General features: G+C 42.4%; 1 protein-coding gene across 7 annotated transcripts in view; it reads left to right on the plus strand.

The window, feature by feature from the left end:
• Positions 1–17,348, plus strand: part of LOC118724175 (amyloid beta precursor protein) — a 213,970-nt gene that overhangs the window by 42,391 nt on the left and 154,231 nt on the right. The gene's annotated exons all lie outside the window — the stretch shown is intronic.

Consider the following 17,348-nt stretch of genomic DNA (forward strand, 5'->3'; position numbering starts at 1 on the left):
CAGCTGTGTACTTCTGATTTATTTGAACCACTTGGTTTAAGAATTTTTGGCTGGTGTCAACACTCCATGATTAGATTTCTTGGTGGAACATAGATTTTACCAACAGAATATAATGCTTCTTTTCCTCAGGGGCAGGATGTAGATTGTATTGCAAGCTCTTCCCCTGTTGTAAAGCTTATTCCTCTGATGTCAGAAAGATATTCCTGCGGTTCAGGAATGGATTAGCAATGCAAGATTCCAGAACATTCTTCCCCCCACGTTACTTCAGTGCTATGAGCCGTGACTGAACAGCAGCCCTGCGCAGCTCCATTAAACATCTGCTAGTTTAAGAAATTAAAATACTTTTCCATCACCCAAGGCTATGAAATGTGGGTGGATTGATCTACCATATTGACTGAGAGAACTCCTGGTGTGATGCGGGCACACAGCAGTAGTGGCAGAATAGGATATTTGCTAATAAATCAGGGCAGCTGAAACCGGTTTGGGTCAGTGGATAGAGCATCGGCCTGTGGACTAAAAGGTCCCAGGTTCGATTCCGATCAAGGGCATGTACCTTGGTTGTGGGCAAATCCCTGGTAGGGGATGTGCAAGAGGCAGCTGATCGATGATTCTCTCTCATCGATGTTTCTCACTCCATATCCCTCTTTCTTCCTCTCTGTAAAAAATCAATAAAATATATATATTTTTTAAATAAATCAGGGCAGCAGGGCTGTAGGGAGTCTTTCCTTTCTTCTTCCATCCTGTTAGGACAAACCGGAGTCTCTAGCACCATATATTCAAGCTCCTGTTGTTGTTAGTTGGAAAGATTCTATAAAACCAATCACCACTCCCCACCCCCATGTGCTCTCCTGACATTTACAAGTCCCATCCTCTTGTCCACATCTGTTTGCTGCCCTCTCGGCCATTGTCCTCCTTCTGGTGCTTAAGCTTAGGCCAGGGTGGTGGCTGGGCCCATCTCCCCTTTCCTTGCACCCAGGGCTGATTTCATTCCTCATTGTAGGCCCAGTGTCTTGGCCCAACAGTATCTTCAGAGGCTCAAGAAAATGTTTCCATTGCAATTTTTTTTTTAAACCAGAAGAAGAAGAAATGACTGCAATCATGAATAAATAGAAATGAAGCCAGCCTAAATTACAGTCATCGTTACACCGACACAGCCTAAAATACAGCTTGTAACGTTTTGGTAGAGAGGAAAGGGCCCACGGAAGATGGCATGCACCTGGGAGCCCCTTCCATCCACAGATGGGATGCCGCTCTTGCTTTCTTTGAAACCTGCACTTGTTCCCTCGGCTTGGGACATTGATTGCAAATCCAAGGTCAACCGCACCTAACCCTGATCTACCTCTCATTTCTCCTTTCCCCACATTCAACCCACAGACATTGTCTGCTGCAGTCTTTGGTCTGCCTACCCTATGCAAACTCCATCCTCCTCCTCCTCCTCCTTTTCCTCCTCCTCCTCCTCCTAGCCAAACCAGCCCTTGCTTTATCCCTTCCGCCCTTTTTATCTGTGGGTGCAGCCTCCTTGGTTTTGACTGCATCCCTTTATGTCCACTGAAGTCTGGAATGTGGACGTCACACCTGCATCTCCAGCCTTGAATGTGGTCAGTGCCTGGGAAATGTCTAAGGCATCAAGCCAGAAGTTTCCTGAAACCTAACCCTGGCATCAAACAGCTCTGAAACCTTGTCTGTTTGAAAGGGGAAGGACAAGCCTTTGATAACCATCAGCGTATGCTTTTCGGCTTAGCTGTCCAGCAGTTCATGTCTGTCTTCCTCCTAGTATTTTCAGGTGTGTTTTTTTTTTTTTTACACAAGCCTTCACTTTAGGGGTTCAGTGACAAGGAAATCTCCGAGCATCAGTTTTGTGCGGCCGAGGGCTTTTAGCTGCAGGAATTTTTTAAATCGTTGATTTGATGCTATGACAGAAGTCTGGCTCTCTGCGCTCTCTGTGCCATTCTTGGAGTCTAGTGAGGTCATCTGATTTTTTTTTAATGCCACCTGAATTGGAAAATGATGCACCTCTCAGGAATGTGTTATCAGAAAGCCAGGAAACGAACATTGAAGCTTACGGAGGCACTAAGATCCGAAGCTACTTTGTTTTTTGCATTTTGACTCCCCCAAAGAGGAGCCTGAAGTTCTTGACCAAGTTGAACTGTAACTAGGAGTGGGGAGTTGGGAAAGACTGGGTGTAGGTGGTGCATTTTCTTGTCTCACATTAGGAAATTCCCCTCCTGGTACCACAGGAAGAAACCTCCCGGGTGTAAAAGCTGGAATTCATTTTATCATGTTCCACACCTTTGTCCATGGTTACATTTCCTACTTTCTAGTTTCTTATTATTCCTTTTCATGCCAGGCATTCCTCAATGTTTTCGGTAAATATTTATTGAGTGCTCCAGCGGCGGGGAGAGGCCGAGACACAGATTGTAAAGGGCAAGAAGGCTCTTGGTGGGCAGTGAAGCAGTAACTCTCATCTTGTTTGTATTTACCTTAGCATTTTTTTAAAGGGATAGGAATCCTTGTTCTTCTCACTGAAGTGTTTCGATATCTCTTTCCTCCTACTCTCACCGCTAAGACGAGATGCGTGCTTACGGGTGGTGCCATCAGCGGCATTCTCATCCCACACGCTTGTACCAGTGTCACTTCGGCATCACCTGAGAGTGGCCTCTACACAGATGCTTGAGTTCTGTCCTCACTTCGAAATTAAGAAACTCATTCTCCGATGTTGTGTCACTGAAACTGACCTTGAAAATGAGTGGAAGAGTCACTTCAAAAGAGTTCTTTTGACTCCATCATCTATTGTGTCTGCAGAAGAATGTTTTTATTTAGCCAAGAAAGGAGAAATAGTATCTTTGCCTATTATCTTTCCCTCGGAATTCTTTTCTCTTATGTATCATAGTTTCCAATAGTCTTTATTCCGACAAGAAAGGCAGTTTGACAAATTCTTAGGGTATCTTAGGGCTGTCCAGAGGGCATGCTCTTTGAGAAGTGCCTTGCCTTATTTAAGGAGTATAATCTACCCACTCTTATCAAGCAAATAGCCTGAAATTTGAGCCTTGAGTATTCTTCAGTGTTATAATCCTGGGCGCTTAGCATGTTAACCATCTCTCCACATTCTAGCCCCAATTATTGTGATAAGGTAGCACAATACAATTTTAACAATGAACAGGGATGCTATTTCAAAGTTATCATAGTTTTTTTTTCTTCCCAACAGCAATTTAATATTCTCTCTGTATTTCTTTTAAAAAGAAATACAGAGAGAATATTTGCAAAGTGGGTTTCTCCTACAACTAAAGTCCTAGTAATAAAAACACAGTATGTGAGAGTTCTAAGCAGATGGGAAAAGTAGATAAGTAAATATTATGCAGCTTGGAGAGGAAATAAAGCAAAGGCTATAATGTAAATATCCTTTCTGCTTATCAAAAGTAAATACTTATGTCCTCTTCCTGAAATAGTTCTATAAATATTCTGAAAGTAGGAAAGCTCTAAGACCACGAATTCTTCGATCCACTTTACACATATTCGAACGCTTATTCCATATAATGTACTTATTTATAATCTTTCTTGTTTGAACAGACCATAGGTGACTTATTACTATCTATACATAAATGTGAGTGTGTGTGCATATCTGTGTATGAATAAAGAGGTAAGAACAAGAAATAAATGGTAAATATCTGAGTTCTCTATCTCAATTACTTTTCATGGAATAAATTCTTATAGTCCCTCTTCTGTTCCTATCCGCCTGATCAACCTCTCAGGTGACTTGCTTTGAAGAGGTTTCAGTAACTTCTTGATAAATTTGCTAATTTTTGTTCTTCCACTGTGATCTTGCTCATACTGTTAACTGCAAATCCATTGACAAGGATGGGTTGGTCTCATTTTATAAAATGGGATCTCATGAGTCCATGCTAAAATGCCTTAAATTTGGTGTTGACAATAGCATGCTGGCCGACTCTCAAAGTATTCTGAGCTACTCCACCTCAGGCTTGTAAGAAATCAGATGGGAAGACTTTCTAGAGTGTTTAGTAGGGTTTAAGTTTATATGCCTGCCCCCTCTCCCCCCCAAGAGCTGCTTTGAGATTTGAATGCACATTGAGACTAGCACTAGGCCTTAACTTACCTAGAAAATGAGGATGAGTAGGATTTGTCCCATTTTAGTACTAGACATTATAAAGATATGAAAGGATATGGACAGTCTGGTATGTACCAGGCCAAGATGTGTGTACTAGCATCTTCACAGCAGCACAAGGTGGGGAATCCCATTAACACGTTAAGCACCCAGTCTAACACTGTACTTTCTGTCCGGAAGACAAAACAGGCTGGGCGCTTAGCGTGTTAACCACCTCTCCACATTCTAGCCCCAATTTTCTCTCCCCCTCCTTGGTTTCACATTAGTCTGCATCCTGATGTGTGGTAAAGGCTGTGGAGGGTAAGTTTCTGAGCTAACACAGGGTAGAGAAATATGCCCTGTTTCCCTTCTCTGAGGAGTATGGGTAACACTAAGATGCAGGTGTGTGCGTACTACCTCACTGTACATGTTCTAACTAAATGATCAAGTGGCGCCATTTATAAAGCTCCTACCTCTTCTGGAAGCTTGTTCTCCATTCCTTTTCCTACCTACAGCTTGTTCAAAGACCTCTTGTTCTCTTCATCTATTGATACCTTGGTGTTCTGTTTCCTCAATTGTATAGGAGTTGGGTCAACACTGCAGTGGGTAAATGAGAAGAAATAAAGAGGAAAAAGAACTAAAAACTTTTAAATGTGTACTTAGTTGTACCTTAAGCGTGCTAGCATTCACCTTATGCTTTGGAATACCCACTGGAAGTGCTCTAGATAGAGCCCTATTGACAAAGGAAAAGTCCACTCTGGAGCTGTGTCATTGGGTAGTGATGAATGTGATATGGCATGAAAGGTAAGTGCATCTGGCAGGTATCACAAATGTCAAGGCAACACCCATAGTCTTAATATTAAGATGAGTTACAGTCATAGCCACCCAGCTTGCCAGTGATGTGGGGATAGTGTATTCCAAGGCAATAAAGTCAAGTCTGCCTTTAGCCCATAACGATTCTGCTTCTTTGACTGTGTCTGTGCACTCACGTGATGCTGAGGCTTTTGTTTTGGGACTTGTTTGGTGCCCCATGGGTGAAATCCGGTTTGATCTTGATATGTGGTATCAGGTGACTGAAGTGCTTGACCTAACATTCCAGGACTCCATGTGTCCCCATTTCTCACCCCACCCTGTTCTCTGCGCACACATCTACCTCCCAGAGCAGGCTGGGCCTGGGACTGTGTGCAGCAAGAACCTTCACTGCTTGGTTCCTTGGATTTCAAAAAGCACAAACTGTTGAGTGGACTGTGATGTGAGCAGCATGAGTGTTTGGTGATCGACTTGCATGTTCTAAGCGTCACTAGAGTAAGGTTTTTTGTATTCACACAGCCACATGTGAACCATGAACAGGAGCATGGACTGTTTAACAGCATTAGACTTTTCAGATTTCAAAGTTTTCTTTTTAGAAGCATACTGAGTAAAACAAATGCATTTAATTTTTAAAATCTTGTGCATTTAATACATTGTTATTTATAGATGTTTAAAAGAAGAAAGAAAGAGGAAGCCCACAATACCAATCAGATTTAGAGATGGCAACAATTGATTGCCATCCCCTTAAAAGCTACAATGCCTCTGTCTGGAGCATCGTCTTAGTCCCCTTTTGGTTTTTAGTTCTAGGAGATAAAACCAAGAGATTGTGGCTCAGATACCACAGTAGAGCCATTTTCTTATCTGATCCCTACCTCCTATAATACATTAAATATCAAATATTTTTCCTGTTTCTGGATATAAATGTGCTGGTCTGTTGAACCAACTAAAGTCCTGAATTGCAGGGTTTATAAAAAAAGAATAAGAGATAATGACACGCATGAGCAATAAGATTAATAAAAGACAAACAGGTAATATGTTGACATGAACATAATTTATTATTGTGGTGTCAGTTTTGTCCTGGCTTCTGTGTGCCATGTTTAGGGCTGCACTATTCAACAGAAATATAAAGTAGGCCACATATGTAATTAAAATTGTTCTAAGAGCCACATTGAAAAAAATCACAATACAAAGTTGGAATTAATTTTAGTGATATATATTTTTATTTAACCCAATGCTAATCATTCCAGCATATAAAATTTATAAATAAGGTAGCTTACAATATAGCTTTCATACTAACTCACCACAGTCTCAATTTGGGACACTACATTTTCATTGGAAAAAATTGATGGAGAGTTTATAAATTTACAGTCCAAAAAGGTGATTTGTTTGCCCAAATTGCTTCAGACATACTGGAAATGTTTCCAATGATAGGACTGAATAATTGGTTCTTAAATTTATATTAATTACAATGAACTCAAATGAAAATTCAGTTCTTCCCATGAACTAGCTAGATTTCAAGTGCTTAGATGCCACACGTGGCTAGTGCTCACTCTATTTGACAGTCCAGGCTCAGGGTACACAGCCGTATAATCATTTTCTTGAGGTTTGTAAGGAAGGAGAGTGTGAGAATGCAGAGCTCTGCAGAAATGCAAAAGGGAGCACAGATTTTTAAGCGTGGATGGGAAGAAGGCCCACAGGCTAACTATAGAAAAGACAGAAAAATCGATATTCAGGAGGCCAGTGCTTCACAGGCTATGGGGCTGAAATCCATGCTCTGATGGGAAGAGGACTGAGTTGTGAGGGTTTCACATAAAGTTTTATTTGAGCACAAAGTCCTACTGCTTTGAACACTTGAAACTATTAACCTCATCACAGTTCCCACTGAATTGAGGGACCATTTCTGAAATGGATGTCCTGATGGATAGGTGTCCATTTATAGAAGAAGCTCCTTGGTGAGACTCAGCATCTCATGAAGTTCCTTCCCAACCACCCCCCAGCACTGTCCTTCATAGTTAAAGCTCTTCCTTCAGATGTTGTCTTCTACGCTTATTTTATCCTTTTTTTTGTTTTGTTCATCTTCATCCAAAGATATTTTTCCATTGATTGGAGGGGTAGAGACAGAGAGAGACACACATCAATTGGTTGCTTCCCACACCAGCCTGGACCCACTGGGGCTGGGGATCAAATCTACAGCTGAGGTACGTACCCTTGACCAGAATCGAATCCGGAACCGTTCAGTCCTCAGTCCTGAGGCCGACACTCTGTTCACTGAGCCAAACCAGCTAGAGTCATCCTCTTTTCTTTAAAATTTAGTAAAATTTGACAAAAGCAGAAAGATTTTAGAAGAACCCAACCTTATTGACACCTTGAACTTGAACTTCAATCCTCCAGGACAGTGAGGAAATAAATTCCTGCTTCCCATCCCCCCAAAAAAACTTAAAATTTGATAACATTTGTCCTGATACACTTTCGTTTCCTTCCAGGGTAACCTTTGTGTGATTTTTTAAGTGTTTATCTAAAAATGTGAATCCTACATCCTTCTAGATGTGATTTGACATACCAAGATTTCTGATGATCATCTAGGACCCTCTGGTTTGTAAAGCATAAGGGTGCATTAGTTGTTTTTTCTTTTTCTTTTCTTCTCTTTTTTTTCATTTCTTAAAACATTTAGAACTTTTTCTTATAGAACTGCTACCCAGTTGTGCCTTTCCTGTCCTCTATTACTTCAAAAACTTGTTTCAAACAAAATACAGAATCTTGTATATGCTTTAAAATTTCAGTGTGAAACTTTTTACCTTCTGAACTAATTTTCAGCCCTGATACTATTACTTAGTATTGGTTTTGCCTCTCAAATGCATGCCTGTATTAGTTTATTTTCTGTAATAATCCTGCAAAGCCACAACCCACCCCAACATTCAGTGGCTTAAGATAATAAACATTTATTATAGCTCACAGGCCTGTGGGTCAGCCAATCTTGGTTGAGCTTGGATAGAAAATAATAGAACTTCGGAAATTCGAAATATATACAATATCTCTTGTATCTAAAATGGAGAGGAGGAATGGAATTTGAATGTTCTGTGTGGCACTGTGTGCTGCATGCTAATCTGCCCGAGCTGTCAGAACTTGTGTACATTACACTGGAAAACGGTTCACTTGTTACCATCACATTTCTCTACAGACAAATGCTATTCAAACTAGCACCTCTGAGGAGCTCAGATTCCAAGTCCTCCAGCTCGTTAGCAACATGCAATAACTCTAGACTGAGATTTTAGCAAAAGCACTGTCATTTGACATTTGCTCTAATTGATCTACCAGTAAACTTGTGTGTGTGTGTGTGTGTGTTTGTGTGTGTGTGTGTGTGTGTGTGTGTGTGTGTGTGTGTGTGTTGATTACTATTAGCACTATTGCATGCTATACTGGTAGTTGTATAACAGGTAAATATACAGGGATATACATATGTAGGTATAGGCTTACTGTTGTAAAACTAGAAAATACAGATTAAATAAGCTAACAGGTAATGAATGGGCATTAACATGGGAATGTTGGGAACTCCAGACCCAGACCCTACTTTTACACATTCAGTTGGCTGCTTCTGATTTAAGGGGGGGGAAAAAACTTAGAAGTTTTGCATTTGCATTTCGGGAGAGATTTCTTAAAGAGGAAGCCATCAAAAGTTACTAGGTAATAACATCTAGTGATTCAAATTCAAGAAATTCAGGTTAGGCATTCAAACTGTGAATTTGCCTCCCCTTTTACTTGCTCTAAAAAGTCTTCTTTAGAAGCTAGTGGCAAAGAGCTGTAAAATACTGCTCTGATAGGATAGGAGAAAAGTAATTTGAAAATAATATTCCAGATTTAAAAATAAAAACCATGAGAACCAGTAGCTGGAATGCCAATTGGCCTGTTATGAAAAAAATAAGCGTGGACTTTGGAGTAACAGCCTACACAGGTTTTGAGCCTCTCTAATTATCTAAGTAGATGTGGAGATGATTTATCCTGGTTCTTCTGAGAGTCAAAGGAGATAATGAAGGGAAAGGCCTAGGGAGACACTTCGATTTTTGCCCTTAATTCTTTTCCCAATTTTGTGTTCACAAGGTCAACGCTGAAGAGATACAGCAACACTGAGAAAACCAAAATAGTATCAAGATGATGCTATTGTATGTTTTTGTATAGTGGCTATATGAAACATGCTAGTAAAACTTATAATTAAATAAGTAAGCCATTTCTACATCAATGATGTTGGAACGGTTACCAACATAAAAGCACATTAGACCCATTTTACATGGTATAGACCTCATATCCTATACAATCAAAGGCTAATGTGCAAATAGACCAATCAGTGGAACAACCAAACAATTGGTTGCTATGATGTGCACTGACCACCAGGGGGTGTTCACAGGACATGGTGGCATTGGCAGCAGGCAGCAGATCATGAAACATGGCAGGTGCCAGCCATGGCAGGATGATGGAACAGGTGAGCAGGGGTGCCAGACCAAGGCAGGCCATCAGTCGCTGTCATTGGGGTGAGCCTCTGGTGGTTACTGAAAATTTTTTGCTCCTGCAAGCCATGGTTCTGCCCAGTGCTCACACCTGCTGCCGGTGCCAGCCTGCTTGCACCCACTGCTGGCGCCAGAGCTGCTGCTCCCATCCGCTGCCGGCACCCAGCGCTGGCCCCAGTCTCTTGGCGCCGTCAGTGGGTGCAAGCGGAGGCTGCTGTCCCCAATCGCCCCTCAGAGCTTCTCCACCTCCCCCTGCTCCTGAGGAGTGATCCTGAACCCACTGCTGGCGCAGGCCCTGCTTGCACCCGCAGCCAGCGCTGGAGCTGCTGCTCACACCCTCTGCTGACACCCGCGTGGTCCTGATCGCTCGGTGTCATCAGTGGGTGCAAGGGGCAGCTACTGGCCCCAATCGCCCCTGAGGGTTTCTCCACCTGCCCCTACTCCTGAGGGGCAATCGGGGCAAGCAGCTGTCCCTCACACGTAGATGATGGCACCGAGTGATTGGGACTTCACTGAGCATCAACAGAGGGTGGGAGCGGGGGCTGTGGCAGGAGGTGCCGGAAAGGGGTGCGGAGGATGGGCCAAGACCCACCCTTGGGCCCACCGCAGCCTTGAGGCTCACAGTTCCTTTCAAGGTGCACAAATTCATGCACTGGGCCCCTAGTAGGTAACTAATTTCTTGGGTGTTGAATGACAAGGGTTTCTATTGAAAGAACGCTTTCCTACTGGGCATCAGCAGCAAGAATTATTCACCAGCTTTGTTATGAGATGGAAAGAGTTTGGGGTCTTTAGAAAACCTACCCTTTGAGCAGAAAGAAATACTTGATATTATCAAATGGCAAAACTGAAACGATTTAATAATGACTTTGCTTGTTATTCAGGAGGAAACAATTCCTGGTTGGGGGAGTCCAGTGCCTCACAGCAACAGGGTATTGTTCCCAGTGATTTGGGACAAGAGCAAGATTTATAGAGCCTTGGGAGAGGCAAGGAGGAAAGTGGCATGACTGGCTAATAGTCAGGGCTTGTTTCACGAGGCTAGCAGGTCCTGTTCTCTAGGGTAAGGTGAGTTAGCCAGCGCTGAATTTGAGACTTGTGTTTGGTGTATGTTGGGTTTCCTTGACAGGTCTCTCCTGTAAGGGCAAGCTGGTTTAGGTTGAGATTTGTGATGTGGGCCAGGCCACTGGGTGGGGAAGCCTCGATGTGTGGATCCCCAGGTAAAAATTAACTTGTTTTAAAAATATTTTTATTGATTTCAGATTGGAAGGGAGAGGGAGAGAGGAATAGAAACATCAATGATGAGAGAGAATCATTGATTGTCTGCCTCCTGCACGCCCCCTACTGGGGATCGAGCTCACAACCCGGGTTATGTGCCCTTGACGGGAATCAAACCCTGGACCCTTCAGTCCACAGGCCGATGCTCTATCCACTTAGCCAAACCAGCTGGGACTAAGAATTACCTTTTATCAATATCAGCAAAGGCCAAGTATTCATCACGGAGTGAGAACTTGGCATTTGAAGCAGAGCTTTTTAAAGAGACGCTATGCATCCATCCGAGCTGGGGAAATTGTGAGCTGATTAAAAAGAACCAAAGAAGCATCAAACAGACTGTCAAACTATAGGGGGAATGCTGGGAGGATTAGGGGATGGGGGGAAGGGAGGTAAGAGATCAACCAAAGGACTTGTATGCATGCATATAAGCATAACCAATGGACACAGACACTGGGTGGGGGGGGGGAAGAGTGAGGGCAAGTGTGTGTATGTGGGGGAGGAGTAGGGGAGTAGGAGAGGCCAGAGGAAGGTCAATGGGGGGGGGGGGGAGGAGTACAAATATGTACTACTATTTGTAAGACTTTAAACAATAAAATAAAATTTTAAAAAATAAAAAAATCGATGTTCCTGTTCTGAGAGGCCAGCTAATTCAGACCAGCGAGAAGGCTGTTTAAATGCAAAAACCAGGTGGTTTTCATTAGCTATAAACCTTAAAATCCCATAAACCCACGGAAGCAAGTAAGCTATGGATCTGCGCCTCCTCCTCACCAAGGGAGACCTTGCAGCCAGGCAAACAGAGAGCTCCTTGTTCCCTTCCCCTCTTAGCTGGGCCTGTGGGGAGGAATGCGGCCTAGCCTGCTCTATAAGGAATTGTGATCTCCTTGATGATAATAAAGAGAAACTTTTTGGGGAAAGGGAACACCCAGCTTGAAAGAGGGCAGGAGAAGCTGGTGTTGCATTTGTAAATGGCAGCGATTTCCTCTGTAGGTTTCCTCGTTGGTCTCTGCTGATTGGCCTAGATTCGGTCTATATGTTTATTTTCATTTCCCCCGGAGCCTCTTTAAGGCCCTTTTTTAGCCTCACTTGCTTTGGCAAGTCCATTTCGCTTCTGTACTTACTCTATTTATATATGGTGACCTTAAAATATTTTTTTCTGGCGGCAAAGGACTATTTTTAAGAGCTTTGCAGTATCAGTGGATGCAATATTTACATCTCTGTCCTTCAGAACTTTCTGTAAATAGCCCCTTGGTTTCAAGGCGACGTGTGGACACTCCATTGTTCGAGCCCGTTATTTTGTTCATTGTCTCGGAACACTGTTTTCCCATGGGAAAGCATCCCTGGTCTCATGATGTCAGCGCAAAGTCATTCAATGTTACAAGAACTATCTTCATCTTTGGTCTCTCAGAAATGCATAGACCATGACTGGCTGGTTCCACCAGGGTTCCAGTCTTTTAGGTGTTATCTCACGTTACCTTAGATAATGTTAAGATGAAAACAAAATTAACTCGTAATAGTTATTTAAGGAGTTATATTTCCCATCTACTAAAGCTTTTGTGTCTCTTTTCAACTGAAAAGGGAAATGCTTTTTAAAAGTTAGAAATAATTATCTTTAAAATGACTTTGACAGAGTATGTATTTTCACTGGCAGCAAGAAACTTTAAAGTAGGACCCAAAGGTTTTATTTTATTTATTTTAAATTTATTGTATTGATTTCTTACAGAGGAAGGGAGAGGGATAGAGAGTTAGAAACATCGATCAGCTGCCTCCTACACACTCCCTATTGGGAATGTGCCCGCAACCAAGATCCATACCCTTGACCGGAATCGAACCTGGGACCTTTCAGGCCGCAGGCCAACACTCTATCCGCTGAGCCAAACCGGTTAGGGCAGGACCCTCAGATTTTAGTTTTAGGAGTCTCCATATTAACAGCTCCCAGATAGGGCAGTGTGTGTGACAATTAGCCATTTATTTTTGAGGAATCATTCGGGTGAGTAAAAGGGATTTGATTAAACCTCTTGGGCCCTTGGATGGCTAAGTATTATTTCCTATGTATGATCACCTGGGCTGGTGATGGTTTCCTTCTGGCTGAATGCCAAAGAGTGGACTACTCCTAGAATCCAGGTTTGTTTCTTAAATGGCTTCTCTGAGAAGCTGGTGGATTATTTGTATTCTTTTAATTTATGGAGCCAATAACATAACTAGGTTATTACTTAAAACATGGACATCTTTACAGGTGGCCGAATCCAGGTTTGTTTCTTAAATGGCTTCTCTGAGAAGCCGGTGGATTATTTGTATTCTTTTAATTTATGGAGCCAATAACATAACTAGGTTATTACTTAAAACATGGACATCTTTACAGGTGGCCTTCAGTAAGAATAGAAAAGCTTCCGGCTCAATTTGTAATCTCGCAGAAAATTGGTCTGATCTGATTGTATGCACATGGCGTTGGTTTGGGAAGGAATGTTTGCCTGATGATCATGTTTCTGTGATTTAAATATTTATTTATGAAGGGTCTTTGTCATGTTAAGTGTAATAAATGTATACATATGACACATTTTTAAATTTCTAGTATAATAATTTGCTCTAATTATTGAGGAATCAAAGTTTGAACTATTAAATAATCTCCTCTTTAAAGAAAATCAGGCATGTTAATGATCACCCTCTATACATTTACTTTTTATGGTTAATATTAGATAGCTTGTTGAAAACCCTGAAGGAACTGATGCATATATGTTTGGGGTTGAACTCTCATTGGTAAAAATGAAGAGCTTGAGGCAGCTAAAGATGTTCTTTAGTAATATTGTTACCGGACTGAAGGGGTCCATTCACCTGGGAACATCAAGGCCCAATTAAATGCAAACAGATTCTGCAGCAAAGAAAGTATAAATTTATTAGTTGAGGGAATGGCACCAAGCCCAGAGTCATAGGTAACCTACTGCGCAAAGACCTGGCTCCCCAATGGCTTCCAGGGGGCAGGTTATATAGGGAGTAAAGCATTAATCATGGCGGCTAAAGGATTTGGCTCCTGGGCTTTTGATTGGTTGGGCCCACGGCAAAGAGTAGTTGATTTTTGTGTCAGGTCCTGATGTCAGCCATGGCATTGTTGTTCTCTCTGCTCTTATGAGGGTGTGGTCTGTAGGGTCCTTTCACTTCCATGGGCTTGGGGCTGAAACACAACTGAAGTCAAGCTGTTTGTTCAGTTTGGCTAAAACTTTGCTTCTGTGGTCAACAGACCTGAGACTTGGTTCTTAAGACAGTTTGATACGGACCAGAATCTGATGTCCTAAGGACTTGATGATTAAGAAGGGGGTAGAGGGACAGGAAGGAGAAAGGGTCATAGTAAAGAAACAGAGTTTCTGTGAGGTTACAGTATGATAGGGCTGTAATCCATTCATTTGAAGTGATAGGAAAAGGATTACCATTGGTAGTTAGTACAAACAGATGGCATTAAATAACTGCAAAGTCAAGAAGAGGGAAGGATAACAAAGTAGAGAATGGAAAGAAGTTAGAAGTCAAAGTAGGCAAAATGATGTATTTGTCAGGTAGGGTGACCAGTTGTCTCAGCTTGCCAGGGACTTTGAGATGGGAAGGCTCACCTCCTGGCAACTTCAGTCCCAGGCAAACTGGAATGGCTGGTGATCCCTGTTGGTCAGGTGGAGGACTTGGCATGGTTTATTGCTTTGTTCTCAAAAGTATACCAATGTCTAGCATGTGTTGTCTCCTCAGACAAACTGACTGATGAAAGACATATTGGCTGCTGCCATTTTTGTTGTTGTTGATATATCAGGGTTGCCTCTCTGCAGCAAGAAGCTAAAGAGTGAGATCACCGAGAGCTTTTCATTAAAACAGGCAAAAGAGAATCGTTGGCCCAATCTTTAGGACTCCTTTAGGCCAGTGGTCGGCAAATTCATTAGTCAACAGAGCCATATATCAACTGTAGAATGATTGAAATTTCTTTTGAGAGTCAAATTTTTTAAACTTAAACTTCTTCTAATGCCACTTCTTCAAAATAGACTCTCCTAGGTCGTGGTATTTTGTGGAAGAGCCACACTCAAGGGGCCAAAGAGCTGCATGTGGCTCATGAGCCCCAATGTGCCGACCACAGCTCGAGGCTGTGGATTGGAGGTCTGCAAGTTAGTGAGGAGATAATCAGAGCCAAACAACAAGGATATTTCATTCAGACAGAAGCCAAGGGAACAGACATCCAAGGAAGAATTTGTTTATGGCAAACAAGTTGAAAAGTGACAGGTCCCAAAGAAAGACCCTGTTTGGTTTCTCAGACTGGAAGTCCTGTGTAACCTTGGAGAAAGCAGTGTAAATGGTGGAATGTAAACCAGATTATAGGGGGTTCACGAAGCAGGTTAGAAAATGGTAACAATGGGTGTTTATTTAAGTCAACAGCTGATTTAATTGGGAGAAAATGGAAAGAGGTTCCTCTAGGGCAGGGATTAACAAATTGTGGTCCACTGGCCAAGTCTGGCTTCTGGCCTGTTTTGTAAATAACATTTTATTGTAAAAACAATCACTCTCATTTAGCATATGCTCCGAGGCTGGTCACAACAGAGATTGTATGGCTCACAGAACCTAAAATATTTACTATCTGATCTTTTGTAGGGGGGGGGGGGGGGGGGGGGAAGGCTGACCTCTTGCTCCAGATATTAAATAGAATGAAGGAATGAAGACAAGTTTGATGTTTTTTTAAAGAGGAGATCAAAGGCTGTTTGTGGATGTATCCCGGAGTTGGAGAAAAGGGGGAGCATATTAGGTCTTATTTCTGTGCTAATAGGTCACCTCAAACTTAGTGGTTTAAAACACCATTTATTACCAGGAATTTGGGAGTGTCTTCTAGGTGGCTCTCACTCCCGGTCCTTCTTGGGCTTTCCGAAATGTCAGCCACCCTTGCAGTCAGGAGAGGGCTTGCCTGAGACTGTGGGAGATTTCCAAGCTCCCTCCCTTTGCTGTGGCCTGGAGACCTTGGATCCCATCCCATGGGCCTCTCCACGGGGCTGCTTCCTGTCCTCCCAGCATGGCAGATTCCCCACAGCGGGGGACCCCAGAGAGCAAGGAAGAAGGGAGATGTCCTCTATGACCTTGCCTTGGAAGACACACCTCATTTTTGCTATATTCTATTTGTGGCACAGACAAACCCTGATACAGTATGGGGTGGCAATGTGAATACCAGGAGGTAGGCAGGCATTGGGGTCTCCTTGGAAGCTGGCCACCTCCCGGGAGAGCAGTTGGCACTTCTGTGTTCCTGAGGGGAGGCTATGGAATGAAGAGCATTGGTATTGACAAGGAGGTAGGCACTAGAGTGAACAGATTGTGCAGAATCTGGGGCAGAGAGGGGGATTCATTCAACAAAATAATTGCCAGTTGTCATAAAAGATCATTATGCTCAGTTTGGTTAGAAGTAAGGTCTCAAGATTCTGCTAAGATTGGAAATCTTTGGGACAGGAATGAGTTTGAGCAGAATAAAATCTCCAGGGGGGATACAGTGATGATTCCATTAGTGGGTTATAAATTCCTTAAGGCTAAGTCTCATAGTTTCTATACAAATAAGTCAATTTTACATATTTACATATATTATAAATATATTTCATATCCTCCGTAGCATCTAATATAGGGCCTTACCTGTTGGTATCTGATTGTTACTTGGCTTTCTTGTAATGTTATTATCTTACTACTTATTTCAATAAAATTGGCAAAATTTGGCCTACTTGGCATGGCCAGTGGTTGAGTGTCGACCTATGAACCGGTAGGTCAGGGTGCAATTCCAGCTCAGGGCACATGCCCAGGTTGCGGGCTCGATCCCCAGTGGGGGTTGTACAGGAGGCAGCCAATCAATGATTTTCTCCCATCATTGATGTTTTTCTTTCTCTCCCTCACCCTTCCTCTCTATGAAATCAATGAAATAAAAAAATATTTTAAAAACTTTTTGACAAAATTTGTATTCTGATTTTTAGGAGCAAGGCATTGGATTCCCTCTCAGTCCCTCAGAAAGGCTGTTGAAACATCAGTGTGTAGAGCACTCTGCTCAGGCTGCTGCTTTGCACCCATTGGGGAATGAGCCTCTCCCTTTCTGGCTTGGACATTGCAGGAGATGTCAAGAGACCCAAATTGGGAACTTGAGGGGTCCCAGTAGTTCTTGCTGACAATCCGATTCTGGGGCTTTGCTGATTGTTCCATCTGGCAATGGAGGGGCAACGTGTTGTTAAATAAATATGATTCACAAGGTGGAGGTGGAAATGGAGAAAATGTTACCTGGAATATGGTTTCATGCTGGTCAGGGATGGATTTCAGCTGGGTTCGGTGCCAGACTTTTTTAAAGGAAGTACATCCCCTGTTGCAATTGCACAAAAAAAAAAAAAAAAAAAAAAAAAAAAAAAAAAAAATGAAGATGGCCAGCGTGGACAGATGTGCGATCTATTTTTACATTTCTGTGGGAAGAAATGTCAGGAAGTCGTTTTGTTATTTGATGTGTGTGTTTTTGGTGGTGGTAGCTTTTTTAAAACTAAAAATCTTTCAGGGCAATTTTATGCAGTTTTTTTCATCCCATGAACCATTTGTAGAAGTGATACAAGTTATTGTAGAATCACCCAGTTCTTTGTCACATGAACGGCTTCTGTTGGAAGGGTGTACCCCTTCCTGCCCTGGATGTTACACATGTCCTC

The sequence above is a fragment of the Pipistrellus kuhlii genome, unplaced genomic scaffold (genome assembly GCF_014108245.1).
Source record: "Pipistrellus kuhlii isolate mPipKuh1 unplaced genomic scaffold, mPipKuh1.p scaffold_m20_p_2, whole genome shotgun sequence".
NCBI lineage: Eukaryota > Metazoa > Chordata > Mammalia > Chiroptera > Vespertilionidae > Pipistrellus > Pipistrellus kuhlii.